General features: G+C 42.2%; 2 pseudogenes; both read left to right on the top strand.

Annotated features, from left to right (window-relative positions):
- Positions 1-2,463: 2,463 nt before the first annotated feature.
- On the top strand, positions 2,464-3,736 carry LOC136506705 (uncharacterized; annotated as a pseudogene).
- A 25-nt stretch (positions 3,737-3,761) lies between these two features.
- Positions 3,762-7,087, top strand: LOC136506793 (uncharacterized; annotated as a pseudogene).
- The last annotated feature ends 1,691 nt before the right edge of the window (positions 7,088-8,778 follow it).

The following is an 8,778-nucleotide window of genomic DNA, read 5'->3' as shown; positions in this document are numbered from 1 at the left end:
TCCCCACCCGTCGGCCTTTTTTTTTGCGCTTAAGCCCTCTCACCCTATCAATTGGATCAGCATCTAGTGGTTCTAATCGGTAGTTTTTAAGTTTACACAGGTTGATTAATTTGTACATGATATGTTGCATTCTTCGACTCCAATTATTCAGGTGTTTCCCTTTCAGTTTTTTTGACAAAAGTTTTTCCCGCTAGGGCCTAATTTGGAAGCAGCTTTCCCCACGGGGGTCCCGTCATTTTTCCAGGGCTGGAAACCCACGCGGTAATTTCCCACGTGTCACGGCTTGAGTCCATTTGGAAGCTCTCCACACGGGTGTTTCGGCCCCGCGGGAGCCGGGTTTTGACGGGGAAACCTACCTGGCCTCCAGACATGGGGCATCATTCCCTTCCCTTTCCCTCTCGCGACCCTCCGCCTCGACTCGACTCTCCGTCGTCGCCTCAGCTCCTCCGGCCTCACCTCGACTCTCCGTCATCGCCTCGGCTCCTCCAGCCTCGACTTCTCCTCCGTCGCCATCACCTTGCGGCACCAGCATCTATGTCTCCGCAGGTGAGCTCGCTTCCACTTGCATCTCCCTGCACCGCATCTAGGGTTCTTGATCTGACCGCTGCACGATTCTTTGCTGTGCAAGATTCGCCGCTCAGTAGCAGGTGGTCGGTAGTTGTCCGTGGCTCGGCCGGCCATGGGTTCCTAAAATGGGTCATTGATGCTAGCTGTGGGTGCCCATGGTCTCCTGCCGCCATGTGGAAGCAGTTTCTTGGCAAGATCTCATAGAAGTCCCCCAAATCTGGCAGGGGCGGGGGCTCGCCGCTGGCAAAGTCCCCGTTGTCCCATGGCGCCGCCAATGGGGCGGAGGTGGAGCTGAGCGCTTCATCGGCGGCGGCCTTCCCCGCACCGTTCGGGGTGGAGACCAGGGAGGATGTGTTCCTCTGCAAGCTCAACGTCTGCTGCGTGGTGTTCGACTTCGCCGCCGAGCGGGGGAGGGACTCGCCGGAGGTGGAGAGGAAGCGGTAGGTGCTCGTGTCCCTCGTCGACTACGTCTCTGTGGCTGAGGAGCCCCTCACGGAGGCGATGCTCTCGGCCTACGTCTGTATGTTCGCCATCAACCTCTTCAGGGTCTTCCCTTCTTTGCCAATGTATCTCCTCATCAGCCAAGATTTGTTGTAATGATTTCTCTAATTCATACCTCTCAATCCATTCTATTCGTGCCAAAGTTCTTGAGTTACTCTATTCATCTAATATAGTTATTCTCTTCATAATATCTTTCTTGAGTTTCTTTTGATAACTGTCATAGTTCTACCCCCAACCCTTGATAGCTCTTCTAAGTTTGCTTGAGGTAGGTTGCTATAATGTCATTCTGTCCAGCAAAACGATCTAACCATCAGATTTCATTTTATAACACAATTGGTATAATAGATATGTGTCCCTATCTAGATATGATAAACTTATCAATTACATAGCTATATATTTTTCTATTCACATCACATATAGTTTTGTTCTTTGCATGGCATCTCTGTGATTCTTCATTATGCATTTAGTTGAAACCTTGGCTTAAACTATAGTAGCTCTTCTTGCAGCCATATCTTATGACACAATGAATCTAAGTTCTGACTTTGATATTTTAATCTTACTGGTTGCTATAATTTTATCCCTAAGTTAAATTGAAAATCTTGTGCTTACTATATCTCAACTCATGCAAAACCTCTTGCAAAATCACCACACCTTCTAAGATGTTCCTTCCTGGTATAAATGCTGTTTGGAAAGGACTAATCACTTTGTCAATTACAACAGTCAACCTTAGGGTTAGAGTCTTCGACTAATGAGGGCATGATGCTTTTGCAGGAGTGATTTTCTGCTGCGTCTTGGGACGGGGTGACACTGGTGTCAGGTTAGTTCCCCCCATTGTTGTTTTTTCCTAATTTGGCTGTCGTTTTTGTTGTTAGTCATGTTCTAAAAAAATTGAATGCATGCATGCCTGGATGAGTAGGTGCTGCCTGGATGATTAAGTGCTGCTGGATGATTAGATGTTTTCTCCACTTTTTTAGACTTTTAATACTTCTTGATGCTACTATGTGAGTTGTTTGTGATTTTGTACAAAGAACTTTGTGGTATGGATGAGATGATGCATGTAGCCTTGTGATTAGTTATCCAAAGGTACAGTAATTAGCTAGTTGCTGGGCAAAGTTAGTTAGGGTCCATGTAGACTTGAGATGCTGCATGTAGCCTTGTAAATGTTTTTCGCCCACTAGTTAATCATGGAGCTGCTGAAGGGACTGGCTTCTGGTTCTAGGTTTCAGACTTGAGCAGCTCGTCACTCAGCTGGGGCAGTGATAGTTGAAGTTTATTTTCTGTGATGTGCTTGAGTTTATTACATATGACACTTATGACTTGCTGTGCTTGAGTATTGGCCTTGTGCCTTTTATTTTATATATATGTAATAATATAATTTCATATATGTAACACTAGATGGCTTCTTGGGAAGAGCTTGCTAGAAATTTTTTGTTGGAAGAGGAAGAAGAAGATGAGGAGCTATTCTTTATTCTTCTCCCTGCTGTAATGCCCTTTCTCGATGAAGAGAAAACACCTGAGCATACCTCTTCTCTTCCTGGTGCTAAAAAGGTTAAAGAGATTCTCGAAGGACACGAGAATTGGTGCAAGAAAGAATTTAGGATGGAGGCTGAAATATTTAGAGCTATAGCAAACTTTCTCAGGGCCGAGAACTTGCTGCGTGACACACGTGGTATGAAGATTGAGGAGCAACTTGGTCTTTTTATGTTCATGCTCTCTCATAATGAAAGCACAGAGAGGCTAAAGAAGGAGTTTCAACATAGTGGTGAGACAGTGCATAGGAAAATATATGATGTCTTCAATATCATTCCAACATTAACCCAAAAAATCATTAGACTTCTGAATCCAAGCCACACACACATGAAGATTACATGTGACCCTAGATTTATGCCATTCTTTTAGGTCAGTTAATACATACAGTACACTTTTCTTAATACCATTCCTAAATACAATCCAAATTTTTAGTAAATTTTCTTACCTACAGAACTGCATCGGCGCTATCGATGGTACGCATGTCCCAATCACAATTGGACAAGACAAGGCCAGTCCCTATAGAAATAGGAAGGGGACACTATCGCAGAATGTTATGTTTGCCTGTGACTTCGACTTGAAGTTCACTTTCATCTCATCTGGTTGGGAAGGATCCGCATCTGATGCAGGAGTGTTGCGGTCTGCTCTTGGCAAGGGATTTACTGTGCCAGTAGGCAAATTCTATCTTGTAGAGGGTGGATATGCAAACACACCATCATTCCTTGCTCCCTATCGAGGAGTTAAGTATCATCTCAGTGAGTTCAGGAGACGTGGCCAGAGGGGAAATGCATATGCCAACTACAAGGAATTGTTCAATTATCAGCATGCGATTCTTCGAAATCACATTGAGAGGGCCTTTGGGGTTCTCAAAAAGCGGTTTCCAATTCTGAAAGTGGGGACACATTACCCAATTGAATCTCAAGTTATGATTCCAGCAGCTGCTGCTGTGTTTCACAACATCACTAGAGGGTTGAATGGAAGTGAAGAGTGGCTAGACATCCTACCTGATAATATCAACCCATCAAATTATGTCGACATGCCAGAGGGAGACACTAACTACCCAAGTGAAATGGAATCAAACCATGGAAATACCCTACGAGACCAGATAGCCCATCAGATGTGGGCTGCCTACAATGTGTAGGATAGTAGTGTTTGGAATGTAATTTATGAGTTATGAGTTATGTATTTCTACAATACATTATGTGATGCAACATTCTGTAATAAATTCTCCAATACATTCTATAATATGTTATGAGTTATGCATTTTCTGTGTGATGCAACATTCTGTAATAAATTCTCCAATACATTCTATAATATTTTATGAGCTATGTATTTCTGTAATTATTTCTTGCAGCAATGTCGAAGGCAAGGGCTACATGGAACTCTAGATATGAGAAAGGGCTTGTTGACATTATGAGGGACCATGTGAACATCCCCTTGTTCAAGGGTCAGAATGGATGGAGTGGAGAGGGTTGGAGAAGTATCTCAGAGAAGTTTACCCAAATGTATCCTTTAGCATGCTTCACAAAGCAACAGCTACAAGAGAAGGAAAAGGAGCTAAAGGGCAGCTAGAAGGCGATACATGTAGCGTTAAAGGATAGTGGTGTTGGTTGGAATGACTCATTGACCATGGTCATTGAGGAACCAGAAAAATGGAAGAAACTGATCAATGTAAGATTTTTTCACTGAACCAAAAAATTGTTGCCATATTCTGGTTGCAAGTACTAACTATGTTGTTGTCTTGGTATTAAATAGGATAATGGAAAAATGGCTAGGTTCCAGAAGAAGCTGTTTCCTTTATATGAAGACTGTACGTCATTGTATGCTGGTATGTTATTTGAAACTTCTCTCTAAGGTTATGTAGCCTTATTATTCTACTTGAGAGTAAAGCACCATCTAACTTGATAGTATGACTGTGCACTGCTTTCAGTTTAAGTTATAGTATGCCTGCACTTGAACAGGAAGAGTTAGTTTTTATTAGTCACTCTCACAGCCTCACTCGCCCACTCTCTAAACGCAGCGAGCGATCTCTCTCTGCTTTTTTTCTCGCCTTTGCTTTGCTTTCCTATATGCTGCAAAGGCGCACCGTTAAAAAAAAGGAAGAAAGAAATAAGGAGATCTATAGTTCACATCAACTGAGCACTATAGTGTTAGATCAGCATTTGCATAACCAGTATATCTATAGCGTCTCTTGGTTGGCTGCTCTATAGTTCCCTCACCATCATTATCAGTCCCTCCAGTTGAAGGTAGTGCCAGCCTCTGCTTTTGATTCTTTATCTTAGGATAAGAGCCCAAGGTGATGTGCCTCTTGCGATGACTAGTCCCAGCAATCTTTGAACCAGAGCTGTAAGCAAAGGTTTGCTTGCAGAGCTTGCAGCAAGCCCTTGTGGCCCTACCCACGATGGCTTCAATAGTGAAGTGCTCCCATACCAAGGACTTCTTTCTCCTTCGTCTGGTTCCAGTAGTAGGAGGGGTTGTTACCTCAGAAACAACCAACTCATTTCCTTGAACCAAATCATCACCTTGGGAATGGTAAAATCGGAACAATGTCGAAGTGCAAAAATGGCAGGGGTTCAATGCTTGAGCATAACAGAACCGACAAATACATCATAATTTCACGATAGAAAGTCCTAGTAATCAAAGGAACTAGAGCACAACTCCAAAAATAAGTTGTATTAACAACTACACACTAAGTTCCTTCCTCAACAGCTCAGATTCTTGCACAGGCTCATACAAATCAACAAATCCTATACTTTATTTTTCTTGTTTAGACAATATTTAAACCATAGGAAGTGTTCCTATTTTTCGCCCACCCATCAGTTTCTAGTAAAAGTAGTAAATCTTCCTTTTTTTGCATAGGAAGTGTTGCTACAGGAGATCTAAACTTCACATCAACTGAGCACTTGCAGCCTGCTCCTCTTGTTCCTATTGCTGCTCCAGCTGCTCCGGCTGCTCTGGCTGCTCCAGCTGCTCCAGTTGCTCCTATTGCAGTGTCTGATAGCACAAGTCCAGGTGCTACTTTTGATGGGCTAGACGTCTCAAGTGCACGCAATGAAGCTCAGTCTGCACCTTCCAATCAAGATTCTGTGCAAGGAACGAGTGGTGGGAGAAAGCGTAAGCAAAGTCACATTGATGCTGCTATTGATGGTTTTGTGCAGTTTAAGAAGATGCAAACAAGTAAAACAATAGAAGCACTCAATGAAAAGAAGAAACAAGACGAAGCATTTTCAGTCGACAAGTGTCTCGATGAAGTTGATGCAATGGAACTTACTGATGTGGAGAAGGCGTATGCTATGAATATCTTCAAATCTGAGATAGATAGGGAGGTATTCATGAAAATAAAAAACAAAAATGTTCGCTTGATTTGGCTCAAACAGCAGATTAGGTAATAATGCTTAGCTGCCACTGGATTAGTTTACTTTGGTATGTCTTAGCTTCTAATGCTTTTCCTTGTGCTTACTTGCAGTGCTATCTGTAGAGGCAATGTTGGTGGAGGCAATGTTTGAATTGAGAAGAAAAATGCAGCTGCAGTCATTGTATGCAGGTATTTCCATCGTTGTGAGCACAGTATATTGCACTGGTTAGGTCAAAAAATTTTTATTAGTGTGAGCCTAGAATTTGTCATTTGTCCTTGCTTATGTTCTCTACAGAACTTGGATTGTTGTTGTCAGGTTAGCTATGTGTTGCTAAATTGAGATTTTATTTTCCTGCTATGAAAGCATAGCTCAGTCCTTGTCAGGTTGTCATGATGATAGCTTTCCTGAGACCTTTCCTACAGGGAGGGTTGAGCACACATTGGTAGATTGGTCAGTGTCTGAGCTGTGTTTCTGATTTTATTTGCAAGTAGCCTCTTTTGTTTATAAAAATAATGCTATAAATATAAGATGCCCAAACCACTTCTTCCCTTGGGCTTGCAGATCACTGGCCAGCAGCCATTTGATTAGGCAACGACCACCGCTAACCTTATCAGGCTCCTCTCCTTTCAAGAGGATTGCATGTCTGATCCCCTATCTTGAGGGATCTTAAAAATTCACAAGGCATGACTCATATTACACTTTTCGGATGTCGTGTACATAAAATTTGTTCATAGGGATAGATAACCTTGAGCCATATGAAACTGATGACTACACAATTGTACAACAGCTTGCACTTGCCAACAACAGCTTGCACTTGCCAATGCTGCATGCCATCAGTACTCTTTGTTGCTGGTATTAGGAAATGGTTTTGGTGTGGTTATCTTTCTGCACTTTGTAAAAAAAAAATCTTAGCCTGAACTAACATTAGCTGTAAACATGGTGATAACATGCTTTTTTTACCTATATGCTCTGTATTTTGACCTTATACTGTAGGGCCTCACAAGAGTTCATTTTTTTGTGTGTTAATTGCAGAGAGTTTGGTGGAGGCAATGCATGATTTGAGACAAGAGAAGTGTGGTCAATTTTGGTAGTGCATGTTGGACATTTCAGGCTTCTATGTATTGGATCAGTTTGGTAGTGGGTTGAATTTAGCACTTGAATTAAATTTTCTATCTATTGGACTGTCAAATAATTTTGGTCTTGTGATTTTCCATGCATTATGATCATGAAAATGATGTGGTTGGTATTGATCTTTGGTGATTTCATTATATTATTTAAGAAATTCAAATTTTTCTTGATTTTTCAAGACACTGTTTTCAATTTTGTTGCCATACTTTGGCAGAAGTACTAGTACTTTGGTAGAAGTGCTGCTGTACTTTGGCTGCAAGACAGCAGGTTCGTGTTTTCTCTGCGATAGACATCCTGTTGCCGAAGTTGTGTATTATCAGTTCAGTTCGGTTCAGTAGGCCTGTTGCCAACCAGCACGTCGGCATGTGGACGTTCAATTCGGCACCAACATGTCGGCACGTCGGCAGGATGGTTCAGTTGTCTAGTACTCCTGCGATAATGCTATTCTTGTTTCCCCTGTGCCGTCAACCTGTTGCCAAAGGAAGACGTGAAAAGTTCCCCCACTATGGTTACCGGCCCTAGGAAGAGGCGGGAAGAAGAAGCCCCAAAAAAATCCACGTCAGGGGTTATCATCCCTGGGCTAATTGGCCCCTACTACCAAAGTAAGCCTACCTCCAGGTTCTAAGTCTGATGTCTTAACCGCTGCACTATATCTGTGAGTTCTTTCTCTTTCAGTTCGTATTCAACGTGTTTTTTTTCTCTTATCTAGATACAACCGTAGCATCTGTTTGTACACATACAGTCACTACTCACACCACCCATATACAAACAAACCTATAACTATACCTACACCTATATCTGAAGACCGCGTCCTTTTTTTAAGATCATCGAAATCCACCAATTTCGTAGACGACGGACACATCACGATCCCATCGTGGCATCACGCGCTAGAGGCAAAAAAAAAAAAAAAAAAAAAAATCAAAAAAAAAATTCCAGGCAACGTACGCGAGTCGATCAGGAATCGAACTCGGGTGCGCTGCAAGCACGCCGGCGCAGCTAGCCAACCGAGTCATGCTCGGTCCCCGTATCCAACGTGTTGTCCTTTCTTGCTAGCTGGGCATCTATAAGCAGTACAAACAGCGAAAATAGTTGAACTTCGCAATGGTTTGATGAACAAAATGGGCACTAGATGGCTAGATGCATGCATGCTGAGTAATAAAAAATTAAAGTTGGAACAAAAATATGTATTAATAACCTGACCATTGTATACCCCAATCTGATGCAACACATGCATGTAGGAGTACGTAGCGAGTATAGTAAATCGTACATGTGGGGCATGCAGCAAGCAATGGACCGATTCTCTGAACCTTCCTCAGCTCAGTACACAAGCACATGCAACGAACCATCGTCCCAACTTGTCACCAGCAGAAAAGGACACAATTCTGTAGGAATGAAGCTAGTAATAATCCCATTTAATCTAGAATTGTTCTGCTATTTTAAGCCAACATGCATACCGCAATCTCAAGCTGATATGCGCCCAACTTTTTTTTTGGACAAGTATATGCGTCCAACCTAGTTTCAAGAGCTAAAGTTTTTTGGGACCATTTTTGAATCCTAAAACATTACATTTTCTAGTCGCAAAAAGAAAAAAACATTACATTTTCTAGGACGGAGAGTGTATGAACAATTTCATTTTGTTTTTGTGAAAAATAATTAAGATTCACCATTAATAGCATGATATATACATAATGATTTGGTA

Source organism: Miscanthus floridulus, chromosome 15 (assembly GCF_019320115.1).
Source record: "Miscanthus floridulus cultivar M001 chromosome 15, ASM1932011v1, whole genome shotgun sequence".
Lineage (NCBI taxonomy): Eukaryota > Viridiplantae > Streptophyta > Magnoliopsida > Poales > Poaceae > Miscanthus > Miscanthus floridulus.
Note: the sequence above shows the minus strand (reverse complement) of the source record. Positions and strands in the feature narration are given on the sequence as shown.